Source organism: Mustela putorius, unplaced genomic scaffold (genome assembly GCF_011764305.1).
Source record: "Mustela putorius furo isolate JIRA1106 unplaced genomic scaffold, ASM1176430v1.1 tig00000228_pilon_pilon_pilon, whole genome shotgun sequence".
In the NCBI taxonomy this organism is placed as follows: domain Eukaryota; kingdom Metazoa; phylum Chordata; class Mammalia; order Carnivora; family Mustelidae; genus Mustela; species Mustela putorius.
In genome coordinates, this window is record NW_025421322.1 from 12,500,410 (window position 1) to 12,520,073 (window position 19,664).

General features: G+C 41.3%; 1 long non-coding RNA gene across 1 annotated transcript; it reads right to left on the minus strand.

The window, feature by feature from the left end:
• Positions 1-1,516: 1,516 nt before the first annotated feature.
• LOC106003669 lies at positions 1,517-17,662 on the minus strand. Its single transcript, XR_001176300.1, has 4 exons — positions 17,395-17,662; positions 8,513-8,819; positions 5,330-5,508; positions 1,517-4,067 (listed from the first exon to the last, which is right to left on the minus strand). It is a non-coding gene; the product is annotated as an uncharacterized LOC106003669 (long non-coding RNA).
• Between the last annotated feature and the right edge of the window lie 2,002 nt (positions 17,663-19,664).

The following is a 19,664-nucleotide window of genomic DNA, read 5'->3' on the forward strand; positions in this document are numbered from 1 at the left end:
TGATGACAGGGATATTTGCTTTGTTCATTGCTATATCACCAGTACCTAGAACTGGTACCAGGTTGACAAGAAGCCATCATTTTAACTTAGAACATTGCACAGTGTCTGACATTTATGTATCACCCAATAAATATTTGTTGAATTAATTAACAAATCAAGAATGACATACAAGACTCCTTTTCTACTTCTGTCTGTTTATATTCTATTTTGGATTTTTCAGTACAAATTGGCCCATTCTGCATTTATTTATTTATTTATTTATTTATTCGCTTACTTACTTATTGAAAGAGAGAGAGAATAGGGCGGTTCAGAGGAAAGGGAGAGAGAGAATCTTAAGTAGGCTCCACGCCCAGTGTAGAGCCTGATTCGGGGCTTGATCTCACAACCCTGAGATCATGACCTGAGCCAAAATCAAGGTTTGGATGCTTACCCAACTAAGCCACCCATGCACCTCAAGGTCTATGTATTAGAGCTTCTGCAATAGTGGCAGCTGGTTAAGTGGTCTCTGCAGGGTTTTTATCTTTGCATCTTATGTTAGAGCTTCAAGTCCAGTCATTAGGCAGTCATTCCCAGGGAGGGAAGATAAGGATAAAGTAGGGGAACGCAAGAAAAGTTGGAATCCATGAATATGATCTAGAATCCACAAGGAAAGACCGAAACCTGTGTCATTTCCTATTGCATCTGACCTTGATGGTGTAGGTATCTGCAGAAAACAGGGCCTTTCTTCATGGAGTTAAATACACACAAGTGGCCCAGGATTCAGAGATACTGAATTAGGATCCAGAGGAAGGCGGAGCGCGTGCAGGCCTGACAGCTACCTCACGTGAATGATTCAGACGTGTAAGTTACAAAGTGGCCCTCTGTGTTGCCGACAAGGCTGTCCCTTATGGCCCACCCCATCTAGAAAATACAGAAAAGGGAATTCTAAGAAATGTAGTGCAGTCTAGCAACATTGATACAGTACAAAGCGGCTTCTCATCTCTTCCAATTAATTACTCATGGTAGTTTTGAGTGGCATTTCCTGTTTTGCCAGTGGTTAACAACCCATCCTAAGAAAGACGAGAAGCTTTCCTTGTTTTTATAAAGATCATAAGGCATTCCTGAATTCGTATGTCTCGCCTCTATTATGCCACTTAAAATTTAATTGGATACTCTCATTAAATTAACTTATCTACTGGTTAGAATTGCATTTGTCTACAAATAACATTAAACCAAAACAAACAAATAAAAAATAATGTCTGAAACAAAATAAAAAAGTATTTCTTTTTCACATAAAAGACATAGGAATTCTGGAGCTGGTTTGTGTATGAACATTGGAAACTCAGGCTTTCTCTATCAATAAAATAAGGTGTAGCATCTTTTTTTTTAATCTTTTTTTATTTTTTTAAGATTTTATTTATTTATTTGACAGAGAAAGAGGGATCACAAGTAGACAGAGAGGCAGGCAGAGAGAGGAGGAAGCAGGTTGCCTGCTGAGCAGAGAGCCCAATGCACACCTCGATCCCAGGACCCTGAGATCATGACCTGAGCTGAAGGCAGAGGCTTAAACCACTGAGCCATCCAGGTGCCCTCCCTTCCCAATTTCTTAAAGGTTTCCTGGAAATCCTGAAGAGCAAATTCCACTTGCATCTCAGAGCTTTAAGAGGAACTGAAAATTATAGCCCAGAGCTGTGTACATTGCTCAGGGAGAAATTAATATTTGGAAGGAAATAGCAACATCTGCCACAATTTCTAAGAAACATTTCCCCCACAAGTCATACTTACCTAGATGAGATATTGCTTCCTTCCCTAGGAATGAGAAGAGTATTGAATATGAGGTGGGCTTTAAAACAGTTAATTTTGTGGCAGGAGACTTTATTCAGCATTGTCCACAAACGCTTTTGAAGCTCTGCACTTACAATACGGGTCTTATAGAGAAAGTTCTGCAAACTCTTAAGCTGAAGCAGTGGAGATAATATAGAAACCCCAATTTTGCCATCAAAGACATGAAATGTGAATTACTGTAAAAGGTGTGCAGAGTATTAGGAGACCTTGTGGGACACTGGGTGCATGTCAGAGGGCCATGATTGTCAGAGGAGCGGGAGGCTGATGCAGACAAGAGTGTGGGTGGGGCCCAGGCTGCACTTTGACATCTCCATGAAACCAACGTGGTTTAAACCAGCGGTAGAGACTGCAAGGGTCCATCAGAGGGGTTCATTAGTTTACTGGAGGGCCTTTTCTCAGTTGCGGGGAGGAGGGGACCCTGAGAAGAAAAACGTGATAAGGATCCAGAGGTCCTGCAGAAGTGGAGGAAGCAATGCAGAATTTACTCTGGACGCAGAATTAATGTCTGTTTTATATCATAGCACGTGAGTCGGAGCTACCCACAATCCCTTGCAGGTATCACTTTAAAGTAGTTATTCATTCACCTGATTGTACTATTGTCCAAACACTTTCCTGTCTTCATCATTAAGAGTGCTATTCCAGGCAAACAAACTGTCTTTGTTTGTACTGCCTTCCCCCTTAGCACCAAAAAAAAGAAGTTGGTTTCTCAAAATTTGCTTGTCATTAGCCATGTTGATTTTATATAAGAAATATGACCACGCTCTAGTGAGACTAACACCTTACAAATACAGTGGCATTTATGTGTCCTAGTGAATGCCCATTACTTCAAAGAGTCATGGAGGGAGAAAGCACAGTTACAGATGCTGCTATAGTTGACCACACTTTGGGAGCCCCCATTCTAGAATTCAACAGACAGTGTGGCATTTCGGGGGTGAGGGGGCACTCTCATGTATGCTTCTTGTTTTCCATCCTGCTTGGATCAAGGAGACCCAAGGAATGGGTCTGTTCAAATGGGAGGCGGTACAGAGGCCCAGAGCATATGGTTAAGGGCACGGGCTCCAAGGACAGGGTGCCCAAGTTCAAATCCTAGCCTTGTTCCACATGAGCTGGGCCACCCCCGGTGAGTTTCTTACCTGCAAAGTGGGGATACTAAAAATAGTTCTACACCAAAGGGTCTGGGGCAGACCTGAGGCTGCAGGTCAGGTTCAAGTTATTTTACCTGTGAGGATCAAGTCCCTGGGAACAACCAGAAGAGGAGTATGGTTCTGCTGAACAAAGAAGTATGAACATTAAACTTCTATTTTTTCCTCAACCAAATATTCTTAAGCAATTAAGTTAAATATGAACAACCATGTACCTGCTTTAAAAAAAAAATGGAAAATTTCTTGTAATTAATGTCTTAAATCATTTAAAAATAACAGATTCTCAATAATATAAAGAAAGAGCACAACAAGGTGTTTCTAAATTAGCATTCCTGATTGGAAGACAAATTGAAAGTTGTTGAGAAACAAGAGGGCAGTCTTTAGTTCCTCATTTAGCTTGCCTCCAGGAGTGTGGAGTCTGAGCTCTAGGCTCTGGAATGGTTTTACGGCCGCCCCTCAGTTATCTAGGTACCTGGAGTTGAGTCAGCCTGACAAGTCAAATTTAGTTTGAGGGAACAAATTGAAAAGTAGAACCAGTTACTGGTTAGTTTTAAAGACTTTCAATTGCTTAATTACAGTCTTTACTGAATTTATTGAATCTATTTTTATTCCTCATTAACAACTGAGTGCTTATCACCACACACAGAAACAGAACCGCCATCTGTGTAGTTAGAAGGCCCTAGTGCAGATGGATCCACTGGGCTCCATGACTCAGAGAACAGGACAGCAGAGCAATCCAGCATCCTAGCCAGCACTGAGTGGGTCTTGCCGTGAAACTGTTCATATGCTCTAGAAATCTTCATGTGCATTTGGGGTTCGCGTGAATATTTAAGTTCAGGCATGTGGATGACTATGGAAACAATAGTTTTAGCCAAAAGTGTGTTTCTTTTTTCCCCGATGGACCCAGATTTGAAGAAGTCACAGGGGTCCTTGATTGTGTGTTCGAGTGCTTTGCAACTCATGGCCACCAGTAGAATATTCTATTTCTCGGGCATGGCTGTTTCCTTCATTCATCTTCAAAAGGATACATTTGTTTTCAGGCAGTGTGTCCCTATTTATGCAACATGCATTCTCTGGTTGTCAGCATTGTACAAGCAGTACCTGAAAGTAATTGGTACAATGAGCTTGAATCAGATGGAGAGGAAACCTTTACTAATGCACAAAACAGAATTCTTTCAAATCGAGATGAAAGACTATTTTCAGAGTACACATTTGTAATGGATTTCAACGATCACTCTTCCTCTTTTCCTATTATTTGCTTCCCCCCCACCCCATTTCAAAATGTTAATCTGATGCTTCGATAAATTTCTTTTAAAAACATTTTAAAATGCTCTTATGAACTCACTGCAAGCAGTTCAAAGGAAAATCTCTAGGACTCCTGTAAGTTTCAGGAGATGTGAAGAACACCGTTATGCCTGGAATATTATATTTTGACCATCAGAACACCAGCAGGAATGTCAGTAGGAGGTAGCAGACATATATGAGTGTTATATGGGTGTCTAAAAAGATAAAGCGTAGTTTTCCAAAATTAGTTTTGCTGGACTTGGGCATGAAATAAACACACACACACACACACACACACACGGGGCAGGGATCAGGGAGAAGAGGGAATTCCATGGTCAAATACATTGGGGAAATGCTATATACTCTAGCCCTTCATAGAGACATCCAATACACTTACTGTCTTAAACGGTATGAAATGCTCTGTAGAGAAGAACTCTGTTGAACCTAGAATTTGTCTACATGTTTGAATCACAGAATCCTTCTCATTTGGGATTAGCAGGACTTGAGTTTTCAGAAAACACTTTGGGAACCATTCTCTTAATAATCACCAGTTAAGGCCTGTATTAATGATTAGCCAAGGCATTCATTTTTAAATTCATTTTCATTTAAACTATCCATTAAGTAATTAAATGCATTTCATTTTAAACAATTCTCCTGGAAATATTTTTCCTGTGAGCTAAATATTTTATCTCTACAATGGTCATTTGTGTTGTTTGAATCTCTATATATTTAGAACATCGGGATATTGAAGTTTTTTTCTGTAGAAGCCCGGAAGTAAGGCCTTATTTAAATCAAGAGATAATTTCTTTTCGAACCTGCGTACAGTTTGGCAATGGTCGTGGCCTTCTCCACTCAGCTAATAATTACGGTAGTTTCTACATGCCTCCCATGTGCCCATTGGGGAGTGAAATAATATTTCCCAGGAAGGAGATAGGTAGGTAAGATCAGCCCCAGTCCAGGAAGAAAAAAATGGAGGGTGTCAGATGCTGAGGAACTTCACTAGAAAGAGCAAGGAGAAAGCCCAAAGCCAGGTCCGTTCGGCCTCCAGAGCACTCAGCCTCCCTCCACTGTGAGCTTACCTGCCTGCCTGTGAGCTGCTCCCTTAAACTAAACACCGTCGCCTGAGCACACCTCTGTCGTCACCATGGTCACACCACTGGTTGATTCATTCCCTTCTTTACCAGTCTGTGGAGTCTGCCATGCTGCCTCTTAGTGACAGCGTCTCTCATCTCAAAATATCCAGAATTTACGACAGGACCTTGGCAAATTACAAATATAATAATATAATAACAAATATAATAATAGTTAACACTGAGTACGTAGTTACTTTGTGTCAGGACTTGATTTAGAGGCTTTAAATGTATTAACTCATTTTCTCAAGCACTGTTATGATCTTTGTGTTATAGATGAGAAGACTGAGGCTCAGAGAGGGGAAGCAATGTATCCAAGGCAACACAGCTGATAACCGGAAGGGGCCCAGGTCTGAGCACAGAAGGGACAGATGAACACCCTGATGAATAGTAAATAAATAAGAAACAAGCTATAGCATCTTTTGAATTCTTTTTCTGGGCTAGGCACCATTCTAAAGACTTTATATGAATGATGGCTTTTATTCCTTACAATTCTGTGTTTCTTTGAGAAGGTGGGTAATTCTTAGACCCCTATTTTTTTTAATTTATTTTTATTTTTATTTTACAGAGAAGGAAATTGAGCAAAGAGAGCTTAAATAACTTATTCCAAGCCACAAAGCCTAGTAAGTGATGAGATGGGAATTAGAACTGACTCCAGAGCCAAGGTTTTATGAATGAATAATTAAGTTTTTAAACGCCACACTAATTACAACGTAAGTCAATAGAGAATCACACGCCTAAAAATTTTTCATTTTTAAGAAGCAATAAAAAGTGTTGTCAGTGGCCTCCATTATGAAATTCTCCAAAATGACGCCTGGTTTTCCCCAAGCGAGAGAGTATTTTAGCCCAGCATCTTTCTTGTAGCTTGTGTGTTTACAACAAAATTAATTAAGATTCTGATAGGGACTCTCTTAGGAGAAGGATTTGAAATCTTTGAAACCAATTATTGAAAAAGAAAACAAATCGTCAGGAGGATAGCCTCTAGATATTTCCAAAATGCATCTGCATAAACATTCCTGTACTATTCTATATACTTTACGCTCCCCCTCTAAAACAAATATTCCTCAGCTCTAAGCTTCCCTAAAGGAGCAGGAACCAGTAAAATGAGGAGAGAAAACAACAAACATCATAAGAAAAACTTTGTATTTTCATATACAACTGTGGGAGTTGTCGGCTGCCTGACAGCTGTGTAATGTTCAGCAAAAATTTGCCTCTCTGGGTTTATGAAGTATAAGAAAACAGGCATCATAAGATGCGAAAACGATGAAACCAGTCCTGAAATCACCGTGTCAACATTTAGAAAGTGCAGCAGGAGGGAAGTAAAAATGATAAAATTAAGGGAGACAGAAGGTGCCGGCTCGCTGCACACAAACAGCCTTTTCCAGCGGGAAACAGTCCTCATAAGTGGGCTGGAGGGGTACGGGAGGTGGTGGCCAGGGGCAGGCGCCCAGGGCAGGTGGACTAAAGGAGTCCTCTACTACTTTGGCAACTGCTGAAGAAAGGCAGGATGGTCCTATTCTCTTTCTACATCACCTGGTTCTTAGGTGACATCAGATCTGGCTACTTCTGTCCAGTTCCAATGATGACAGAGTTGCTCCCACAGTGTCCTGAGCCCACCTGCGAGGTGATAATGATTCCTATTGGTGAGCATTTCTTCTGCTAAAAGCACACTTTATCGGTCCTCTTACCGACTTTTGTTGTTATTTATTTATTTGGCTTAACCAATCTTTATTGTCTCATGGTTCTGGTGGCCACAAGGATGAAATCAAGGTGTTGGCGGGTTGATTTCTTCTGGTTTGTTTCTTTCCTTTATGGAAACCTTAAAGAGCTCCGTGAGTAGGTACCTACCACTAGCTTTGCTGTACACATAGGTAAACAAGATCATGGAGAAATTAATTGTCCAAGGTAAAACAGGTAAAAAGTAAGAGACTAAAATTCAAAGTGAGACCATCTTTCCCAAGATTCTGTCTTCTTAACATGCGAGGCTGGAATTCAGCCAACAGCAGCCTGCTGGCCAGACAGGCCACTCTGCCCATTACTTCAGTGACCCATGAGCTAAGTAGAGTTCTTGCATTTTTAAATGGCTGGGCAAAAAACAAAACAAAACAAAAATCTAAAGAAGAAAATCACAAGAGACACAAATGTTATTGTTCGTCTCCGAAGTTGGTTGGAACACAGGCTCAGTGTTCATTTCTCCAACATCTGTACCTGCTTCTGTTAAAATGGCAGAGCTGAGCAGTTACAGCAGGCATGGTGTGGACTGCAAAGCCAAATACATTTCTTCTCTGGCCCAGTACAGAAAAGAAAAAAGTCTCCCACTCAAAAACAGAACAAACAACAACAACGAACGTTTGAAGAAGGTTCCTGGTGCCCGGTCTATGCAATGCTGAGCACAGGCTAAGAAGGATTCTCCAACTTTGTTGTTCCCAAGGGATGATCAGCTCCACAGCTGTCCTGGCTGGCCTTCCGGTCCACCTACCCCCCAACTCTTCATGCTCAAGATTGTTGCCACGTGTGTGAATGTGACGACACAGCGCCAAGTTTCTGACCTACCGCCAGCAGGCTAGCTTATTGTGTCTCAGAATGGAAGTACAAGCCTAGCCCACCAGCAACATGGGTTGAGGGCTTTCTACTAAATGGAACTAGACACAAAACCAAATGTCCAGAGTACAGTTATTGTGACTTTAAAAAATACTGGGGCCAGTGTTCAGATGAGTAGGGAAAGAAACATTTATGATCTCTTTTTAAGCAGAATCAGACCTAGAAATATAAAGAACAGACTGGTGGTTGCCAAAGAGCAGGGTTGTGGGGAGATGGGTGAAATGGGTGAAGCCGAGTGGGAGCTACAGGCTTCTGGTTCTGGGCTGAGCAAGTCCCAGGGATGGAAAGTCCCGCACGGGGAATAGAGTCGATGGTACTGTCGTAGCTGCACAGTGACAGGGGACAGCTTTGCTTGTGGTGAGCCCAGCATAACCTTTAGAATTGCTGAATTACTGTGTTGTATGCCTGACACGCTAGTGACGTTGTGTGTAGACTGTACACAAATAAAATCATAAAATAAAATAAAGCCTTTTTTGAACTAGAATGTTGCCCATCACTCAGCTGCCTTCACTGGGGGTCAGCAGTTCTCACCTGAGCCCAGGAGAACGCCGGCTGGTGCTGGCTCTGGCCGAAGATAGCTCCGTGCAGAAAGCAGCAGTCGGAGAGGAAGTAGCAAAGGTCATCGGGAAAGTAGTGCTTCGGCCTCCCTGATCGCTGGATTTCAAATATTTTAATAAGTAAAACCCACATTGAATTTAAACATGAGTTGGATAAAAATTTCACCTGAATACTTCATGCTTGGCTCTTCTTTCTCAGGAATCACTATGGCAACAGCCAGGAGAGGGGTCTGGCATTTCCTCCACCACAGTTACGGGAGTCACCGATAAAGGAGATGAAACTACAACATAACAACCATAAAATATGCATCATTAGACCAGCAGAGCTCTGGTCGACTTTCTCTGGCATTAATATGCATTCCTTAAGAACAAAAAACAGGAAGGTAGATAACATTATTATCTCCAAAGAGGCCATCTCATCCTCTCTCTACTCCAGGGGACTTATCTGCATATGTACAGTGGGTTTAAAGGTCCCCCTGAGAGCCTGATTCTGTGACATCATGTGGGTTTTTCTGCTCTGTTCCCTTATGCAACTCTCGGCCTCCGCAGACGCTCTAAGCCAATGGCATTAAGTCTATGATGCAGAAGAGCTTTGGGCCTTTTCCACCCTGGAGGGAAACCAACACAGGAGAGCCAAACAGAGCAGCATGTCTGCTGCCAGAAGCAGGCAATGCAGTGTTAGAGATGGGCTGAAATTCCAGAGGCACCACCAGAGGGTTCCACTTCCCCGGCTCGGTTCAGAAGGCAGCTTTGTTCAACTTCAGGGAGGAAGCTGAACTTCTTCCATTTGGGCTCCTTTGAGATGATGAGGGTAAGGGAGACATGATAGCGGGACTCTGAGCCGCCTGAACTTGAAGCATCTCTTGGTGCTCACGTAGCCTAGGATACTTAGCCTAGTATACTCTCAAAATCAGACTTTTAAAACTAGAACATGTCAGTTATTTCCACACCTTTAATTTTTCTTAATTTCATTATTTATTTATTTATTTATTTGAGAGAGAGAGAGAGAGAGAGAGAGAGTGAGCAGGAGGGAGAGGGAGAGAGAATCCGAAGCAGACTCCCCACTGAGCGTGGAGCCAGACTTGGGGCTTGATCCCACCACCTCGAGATCATGATCTGAGCCGAAACCGGGAGTCAGAGGCTTAACTGACTGAACCACCCAGGTGTCCCCCCAAAACCCTTATTTTATTGACCAGGAAATTGAGGCTCAGAGAGCTGAAGCAAATTGCTGAAGGTCATCCAGCTGATTTATGGGATACTCAAATCCTTTAAGGGACACTCCAGGCTTTCATTTCCACAGCACAAACCACCCTGCTTCCTTGCTTCTAAGCGCAGACTGATTCTTTTTAAAAATGGTGCTGGATGACTACACGGTACACTGAGCTCTGGGTTGCCAAAAACTCATGTCCCTTGTTGAAACATGTTGTAAAAAGCATGTGTCTAGAATGAGGAGAAAACACTCTCATGGCTTGTTGTGCCCCAGAGAGGTGGTGAACACTTGCCATCATCTAACCGACATAAGCAAGAAGACTTTAAAGTTGCTGCAGGCAGCATCTCCCTTGAAAGGAAGACAATCAATCTGCAGAAAGTGTTTTGCTCTCTGAAGTACGCTCAGCCCTTAGGTAAGCCAATTCAGCCAGGATTTATCAGGGACAGACATAATATTGTAGAAGCTGCACGAGTACTCAGTTACACATACTCAGCAGAGCCGGGAGAATGCTGCTATCTTGGCAAGGTGTGGCATTCTGTCAATGATTAGGATGTTGTAGAAAAATATGTCTAAAGACATGCTCCAGACTTCATACCTCTGCTTTATCACACACCTTCTCCCCGCAGCCTGAAACCCCCTCCTCCTTCTACTCTCAAGAATCAGGACAGAGATTAGTTTTTCCTGGAGCCTAGGTCGGGTTGGTGACCACTCTTATGTACAACTGAAGAGCTCACTGCATTTCTTCACATTCTCTCGTTGAACTTACAAGGTAATATTGTAGCTCATACCTTATGTTGGTTTGTCTCTCCCGTTGGACTGTAAGCTGCTTGAGAACAAAGGACCTGCTCTACTTATCTGCTTGGAATAGGTTGGTGCACAGTAAACATTCATTTTCTGAAATACTGTTTTGCAAATGATACTAACTGAATTTTTTTAGGACCTTCACATTCTACTAGTTCACCATTTTCTCTCTCTGAAAGCACGCCCTTGAAGACTTGGATATCTTATTTGTTTGCATACGCTTTCGTTCCTCTTTCATTCTTAAGTTGATTAAACCATCCAGCTAAAACTCAGAAGACACAGGAGCATTAGAGTGACTTTCAAGCCAGTAGAAGCTCTGCAAAGGCAGAATACTTCCCTAGGGATCCTGGGAGGGGGCAGCTACACATGTCTTTGTCATAATGGCTTCAAAACCACAGTAAGATGTACATTTTCTATTATACTCATGTACCTCATAGCTTCTAGAGCCAGACTTCCAGGTCCGCACTCCAGGCTCTGAAATATATCAACTCTGTCCTTCTAAAGTTGGTTAGCCCCTTGGTTACCTCCTCTGCAAAATGGAGTTGATAATAAGATCTGATAGGACATATGCAAATTAACTGAGTAGACATCAGAGTCTCACTATCATATATATAGTGTTCTCTGTTAGTGTCAGCCATGATGTTATTACCTATATGAATAAGAAGTTTATGAAATAATACATATATTATCTGCAACCTAAAATTTTTTTTTCATGAAACTTTAAATTGATTTCATAACCAAATATTGGTCTCAACTGCAGTTTGAAAATAAAAATGCTTAGCAATTTCATTTTCCTTTTAGAAATTCATTTGCTGGAGTTTGGTAAACTCTAATTGCTTTTAAAAAAAATCCCTTGAGGGCGCCTGGGTGGCTTGGTGGGTTAAAACCTCTCCCTTCAGCTCAGGTCATGATCTCAAGGTCCTGAGATCGAGCCCCATATCTGGCTCCCTGCTCGGTGGGGAGTCTGCTTCTCCCTTTCCCTCTGCCTGCCAATCCCCCTGCTTGTATAGGTATGCTCTCTTTCTATCAAACAAATAAATAAAATATTTAAATTATAAATAAAAAAATAAATAAAAATAATAAAAATCCCTTGAGAACAGGTAGAAGAACCATAAGGCTTCTGTCAGAAGGAGTCATAAGAATGGACCCTCTAGCCTCCTTGACTTGTTTCAAAAATTTGTTCAGCACAAAAACCCTACACTATCCATTTCTTTCATCATTAAATAGAATTGAGTCCTGTGTTTTCTCTGGCATTACTATGCAATATAGATTAGCACTCAGCTTCATAGCTGGCCCTGCCTCTTCTTGAAACCAATAAGTGTTAGCAGGGTACAACTTCAAAAACCCATGCCTCAAAAACCAGCGGAATTAGAAGACAATATTTTTCTTATACTTTAAGGATGGATCTGTTAATGTTTACTCAGTACACTCTTTGTGTGGACATAGTTCTAATAATTTTAATTCATATTATTTCATGTAATCCTTACAAAGAACACAGGACCCTATGAGAACGCTACTATTGTTATCCCTACTTGGCAAAGGAAAATATCGAGATGCAGAAAAGTTCAAGGATTTGCCAAAGTCACACAGACAACAAGTGAGCTCAGACCAAAGACGAGTCGGACTGAGGAGAGAATCCTGGGCTTAGCAGATGCCTTTGCTATAGGGCTCCACGTTCAAGGGCGAGGCTGTCAGGCCCTGTGTGTTACAGAGTAGCATTCACTGTGAGACATCCTCAGAGAAGACCCAGTACCTGCTGGTCTCCAACTGAGAATATTCTAGACTCCCGACCTTCTGTATTCCCCAGGCTTTGGGCCAGGGGCTTTTTTTTTTTTTTCCTCCCCTTCTCCTGGCCCTAAGTCCTCTGTTGATCTTCTTGGTCTTCGAAATTGCTCCATACCTTTTCACATGGAATTAGTCTCTCCTAACACTGTACGTCTTTAAAAATGTGTACACACGTCAATTATAGCAGCTAACAGATTGCAATATAATTAGCAGTTTATGGAAGTCACCCTGCCAGGCTGGGCGCTGCTCTGTGCCTTTCCTATTTACATTCCTATCTATAGTGTCTGGCACAGAGCCTGCCCAACAGGCGGCACATACTAAGTACGCACTTAACAAGCGTGAATGGAGAACAGGCAGGAAAGTTCGAGAAAAAAATATAATAAAATATTTCAGAAACATCTTGCCTTAGGAGAGACTACGATGATGATTTCACAAACTAAAAATTCATTCCACATTAGTGCCTCTTTTTTTGTTTGTTTGTTTGTTTTGTTTTTTAATCATTTCCAATAGTAGCATGGCCTTTCATTCTCAAAGATGCTATACTTCTGATTTTGGCAGATCTCTCTTGGCAGTTCACCATGGAACTGTCACAAAACTTTTTCTCATGGAGATGTGATCCCTCCTGCACCTCAGTGCTGGGATGGTCTTGTCAGTGACACCAAATATCCCATTGCAACTAACAACCTGATCAAGTGACCCAATCATTAAATAATAATTATTATATACAACTTCAATAATCTGTACTCTTCTTTCTGTCTTAGAATACTCTTTAAGCCAACAATTCCTAATAATGAAAACAAATTACTTTTCCAAAGTTTTCTATATCACGATCCTAATTCCAAAGGCATCAGTAAGAATTTCAATTCCCCAAATTCCCTAACTTGCTTTGAACATAATTATGATGAATGAGCAAATGTTTGCATTTTTGTTGATAAGTTAATACAATTACTGAGGCACAAAAACATTCAATGTTATATTTTACATTAACTCGGTTTTAAAGAATAAAAATGATATGGCACTAGGGTCTCCACAGAGACATAACTTAGTCAAACCCCTAAACATCTCCATTGGATGCGGCAAGATACCCTTTATCACTTAGATATTTCAGAGGCGCTATGTGGTGTTTTTATCAAGTTTAATAATACTAGTTTTATATTCCACAAAAACGTTGTGTTTACTGAATAATAAATACACTAATCTTTTACACTGTGCCAAGGACTGGACTGAATGTTTGATGTAGTATGTCATTTCCTCAATCACCTCTATTCTATGAATTACATTTTAAGTAAATAATTTGAGGAAATCGGGGCGCCTGGTGACTCAGTGGATTAAAACCTCTGCCTTCGGCTCAGATCATGATCTCAGGGTCCTGGGATCAAGCCCCACATCGGGCTCTCTGCTCAGCGGAGAACCTGTTTCTTCCTCTCTGTCTGCCTGCTTCTCTGCCTACTTGTGATCACTGTCTGTCAAATAAATAAATAAAATCTTTAAAGAAAAATAATTTGAGGAAATTAACTCACTCATGTATACACCCATTTGTGTTCCACACAAACTGCCTTCTCCCAGAGCTCTATATGTTCTGTCTGCTGCACACGAGATCCTAAAACAGAGTTCACCCTTAACGTGTATGGTTACCCTCTGCTTTGAAGTTTTTACATCCAGCCATTACGTCTATTTGTATGAAAACAAAATATTATTAGCTTTGTATGAAAATGGTGCAATCATTTTTGGAAAACATTTTAGCAGTTTCTTAAAAAATAGAAACATATACTAAATTTATGTCTCAACAATTTCACTCTTGGGGAATTTGTTTATGCTTATCCAAGAGTAATGAAAAAATATGTCCACAAATGTTGTATTTGCATAGATATTAGTAAAAGTTTTATTCATAATAACCAAAGCCCAAAGACAATCAAATTATCCACAAATAGGTGAATGTATAAACAAAATATATCTCCATTTATCCTTACAATGAAATAGGATGCATCAATAAAAGGGAACAAACTACCGATTCATGCAACAAATGGATATTTATTTTAAAAATTATGCTGATAAAGAAGCTAGACACAAAAGAGTATATGTTGTATAATCCCACTTGCATGAAATTCTTCAAATGATAATATAATCTTGACATAGAAAGCTAAAGGACATTGACCTGAATGCAGAATTGTTCAGGGGATACAGACTTGGTTGTAAGAAAACAGGGAACATTTTAAGATGATGGAAGTTTTCTGTATCTTAATTGTAGTGGTATTTGTTTAAATTCATAAAACTGTATACTTAAAGTGATCTCCAGTTTATATGAATTGTACCTCAATAAAATTGATTTTTTAAAAATGATATATACACATCTGGAAAGCATTGTTTTGTGTCTGCATTTGTGTGTATGACATCGTAAGGGGATAAGAACAGTTTTACTGAAGGTAAAACAGTAAGTTGATAGATTTAGTAGGCAAAAGAAAATTTTATTGGGATGTTCCTATACAACTATTCATGTAAGGATATTTATTTGGAATTGAGATTCCTAGCATCCAGAAAGAAAGAATAAAACATGACCAGCTACAGTTGGAATTTTATAATAACTTAATTGAAGTACATTTTTGAATTATGCAAATGTTTAAAAGTAAGCTTAGTGTTTCATAAAACTTGCAATAAATCAAGATTAAACAGGCTCAGATGTTATATGTTTTGATTAAAAATCTTATTCTTAAGCCTTTCGTTTAGGTCATGCTTCCAATTGACACTTTGGGGAACCTCATAAAGGGTGTTCATTCTTCTTAGACATACTTCACCTGACCAGATTACAAATGGTACAGACTATGTGTTTGTGTTTATACTTTTCATCTTTAGATACTTTCAGGTTGAGTTCTACTGCTTTGTTTTTAAATCTAAGGTCCTATTTTCTACCCAAATTTGGACATTAGGTGATATAAAAGTTTATATGATAGAGAAACAAAAAGGAAAGGCAGTTTATGCCCAAAAGACACATTACCATTCCAACCTGCTTTGCCATAAAGGGCACAAAGATTTCATGTCTTTTCCAATTAGCACAAACACAACTTCATAAAACCATTACATAAAGTATTTCCTTTTGTTGATCAACAGCCAACAATTTTCTCTAGCTACTATTTAAACTACAGCAAAAATGAATTTGACATTTTCTGGAGTTTGCCAAATGCCTTCTCCTATGCGAGGCTCCAGGCTGAGCCTCATACCTGTGCACAGGAACCCAGAGAATCCTCACTGCGGTACTTAGGATAACTCAGCACCAAATCCTGTTTTGACTTTGTTTCCTGTTCCCAGAACTCAGACCTTATATCTCAGTTCCAGTGACCAAGCCTTTGCCTTGGTTTTGTGTCTGAATCTTAACTTGATAGACTTTACTAGGTTCAGCAACTCTAAACCTAGAAACCCACAGAATTGTACAGTTTCACTCAGGAACCCAAGTCCTGAGCCAGTGTCCTGTTGCCAAAATGTTCTGATGCCATCACCTTTCTGAATCATTGCACATTCTTTTCCTCCAGTTTATCTCATCCTCCCACTGCCTGGACCACCAAGGACCGCCAATCCTTCATCCCTAGAGACCAACGTCCATTGGTCTAGCTCAGTGATTCTTGACCATTGTTGCACCCACCAAGCTTAGGCTTTGCTCCCTGACCGATTAGATAAGAATATCTCGGAAAGAGACCTAAGTCTCTCATTTTTAAAAACCCAGGAGGATTCTGAAATTCAGACAGGGAAGAGAAGGCTGAGAATGGGCTGAGGCAAGGGAGAATGCCAAACTTAAGGGGATCCAAGAAAACAGGAATCGATTAATCTAAGATTAATCTACTAAATCAAATTAATTATTTAATTTTTATCTATAAATAACTTATTTACAAATAATTATATTTACTTATTTAATGTATTAAATTAACTTAATCTGAAAAATCAAAAGGAGGAGTGAGTGGGCGGTGGCTCAGTTGCTTAAGCATCCGACTCTTGATTTAGGCTCAGGTCATGATCACGGGGTCATGAGACGGAGCCCCTGTCTACTCCAACCTCCACAGAGTCTTCTTGTCCTTCTCCCTCTGCTCTTCCCCCTGCTTGCACTCTCTCTCTTACTCTCAAATAATGAACAAATAAATAAAATCTTTTAAAAAAGGAAATGCAAAGTAATCCATAATAAGCAAAATATCAAAATTTTAAAATTTAAAAAAAGGCTCTGTACTCAGAGCCTGAGATGGAGGGGAAACGTTTGTAATTCTGACAGGGTCTTTATTTAAAATTTTGATATGTTATTCACCATTCACTTGTTGGCATTTATACTAATTTAAAAAATAGTCCATGAAAACATTGATTCTATTAATTACTGAGGTTTTGGGTGCTCCTTGAAGTGTTGCCTTCTGCTCACGCTGGTATGGGTCCTACAAACCACTGACCTAATCACATGCTCTGCATCATCTCTGACCCCAGGGCCAGCTGAATGTAGTGAGCACAGATATTCCCTTTCCCAACAATTTCACACCTGCCAAGCCAAGCTCCAGTTATAACAATATAAGACAGAGAAACATACATATAGCATATATGTTGTACATCATATACATTATACAACTGAAGAACAAGTCAATTGTTTTTGTCCAAAGTCCCAGTCTCTTTCCCAAACCTGAGCCCGATTTTAGGAATATACCTATATGCAAAATATGTAGGAGGACAAAGCTAGTATGTACATTTTTAAAATTCTGTCTAGGTGACTCTGATCTGTCTTTGCTCCCTACCTCCCACAGTAGCTCCATGGAGCTAGGTCAGTGCTGCTCCAGGTGTGGGCCACGGACCAACAGCCTCAGCATCACCTGGAAGTTTATAAGAAATGTTTATAAGAAATGCTCAGGTCCTATCCTTGAACTACTTAAGCAGAAGTTCGGGGATGGAACCAGGAATCTAGATTTTAATAAGCTCTCCAGGAGACAAGATGCATGCTAACGTTTGAGAAAGACTGACTGTATAAAGAATCATCCATCTACTCATGGATTCGTGACAACCCGTGGACAGTCACCTCCTCCCCAGATAGCTGAGCTCACCTCCAGAGATAACGGTGGGACTTGCCCTAATTCCTCCCGCATAGAGGCTGGCAGGCCCGGCAGACGTGATATCACATCGGCCAGGGTGTCCCAGGAACAGAGAGTCACCAAGCGAATGGTTTCCCGGAGTACCCAGGAAAGGGAAAGCCAGATTCGGAGAGTAAGCTGTGACTGGAAATGCCGGGGATCAGAAGCAGAAGTGCCAAATATTTCCTCAAGTTCAAGGAGCAGGTCTGAGTCCAGACCAAAGAGACCGTGCAGGCTAGAAGTCCAAGGACATTCCTACAAAGGAGTCTGGGAAGTCTCGTGCTTGTTTCTATTGACCCTAGCCAAGTGGCCCATGAGAGAGAAGGCCTGACTAATGACATCAGGTCAGAGAAAACAGTCTGGGACTGAAGTGGCCGTGAGCAATGCATGTGGGTTTGCCATGTACACGGCTGTACTCAGGACTCCGCAGTCTTTTCCAAACAGACGCCACTGGACTGTTTTCAAACTGCTCTCTAGTCAGAAGTACTCAAAAGATATAAAAACTGTGGCTGGTTATAACGTAAGATGCTATTATGAGAAAAAAAATCAAAATGTAAGGTTTAATTGAACCCCATTTTTGTGCAGTTCTTTACCACAGAGAACATTTATTTGATATGATCAGATTGAGGTGTACAACTAAAAAGCCTAGTTTATGAAATCACAGCTACTTTGAAAATGTAATTTTGCAGAGAGCATGGAGTGGACTGAAAACAGACAGAACCACGATGAATAGTCAAGTCCGGGATGGTGAAGTCAGAAGTTTGGACTCTCCCGAGTTGGAAACAACAAGGTCAGGGGCGGGGGGTGGGGGTGGGTTGGGGAAGAATGGTCTGAGAACAGTGGAGAGGGCTCCTTTCTAGAAAGCCTGCCTGTGGGCATCAGTGGCTGTCTCGTGACCAGCTCTAACTCCTCATGGCCAGAGCCAGATCATAACATTGCCCGCTCCCTCCTCCGTCTGCCATTTCACACAGCTGGGCCTTATTATGCCCTGTCAACTCCAGGCAGGATATCTTGCCTTCTTCCACCTATCAAAAAGTATCTGTTCTTTTCTTCAGGAATGTTCTCCTGGGTCCCTCAGTCCAGGGCCCCACCACCGACAGATGCCTTTCCCTTCACACCTGAACCCTTTCAACATAAGCTGTTAGTGCGTTTCTCCCTGTAACTGTTTATGTCTGCTTCTTTCAACAGACCATGACCTACTCGAGATAAAAACACAATTTCACATACTAGGTGCCTGGAACATAGTTGAAATGTAACAATTACATGCTTTAAAAACAAAGGGAGGCTGGCTGGCTCAGCCGGGTAAGGTTAGCGTCTGCCTTTGGCTCAGGTCATGATCCCAGGGTTCTAGGATTGAGTCCCACATCAGGCTCCCTGCCCAGCAGAGAGCCTGCTTCTTCCTCTCCCTCTGCCCCTCTGCCCAACTTGTGTTCTCTCTCTCGCTCGGTCACTCTCTCTCTCTCTCAGATGAATAAATAAAATCTTTAAAAAATGAATAGAGATACAAAATGGAGACTCAGAATGACGACTTCACAGAAACAGTGAGGAATGTGAGAAGATCTGGCGTGGAGTTGGAATTGCCGGAGTGGAGAGCACTATGACTGTTCTCTCCCTCACCTTCACCACCTCAGAGTAAGATTTGCAGTAAAGCCTTCTCAAGAGTCCTAAAAGCTAAAATCTGGGGGGGGGGGGGTAGGAAGATGTACTTTCAAAGTATGACTTTTCAAGAGATATTCTGGGTTGGAGGTGATGGGGTTGGGGTGGGGAAGGGAGGCAGTGTCTCTCCTGGGAAGCATTATTGTTTTAATTCCAGAATGTAAAGGGCTAACTTATCAAGAAAAGGGGTGTTCAGAGTAATTTCTGTCCTCCAGCCCAGAGAGAGAGGCAGGAAGGGCATCGGCCATCCAGTGTGCTAAGCCAGTTGGGCAGGAAGCTAGAAGAACTCCAGCAGAAATCCCACTCGGGGTGACCGACACTGTCTACTGTCTCTGAGGAACTTGCACATGGTAAGGAACCAAGACTCAGATGGTTACAGAGGCCGGTGCCGTGTGATGGCCAAGTGAAGCTGGCAGGTGTGACAGACAAAAGAGAGGAAGTGGGGGGTGAGAGAAATGGAAGAGGGCACATCCCCTGCGAAGGACCCCCACGTACTGCTACCCACAACCACAACTCAACGTCAGGTGCTTATTTCTATTCAGGAATAAAGACCCAGGATTGCCCCCATCTCTCTAATTTTTAAGAAA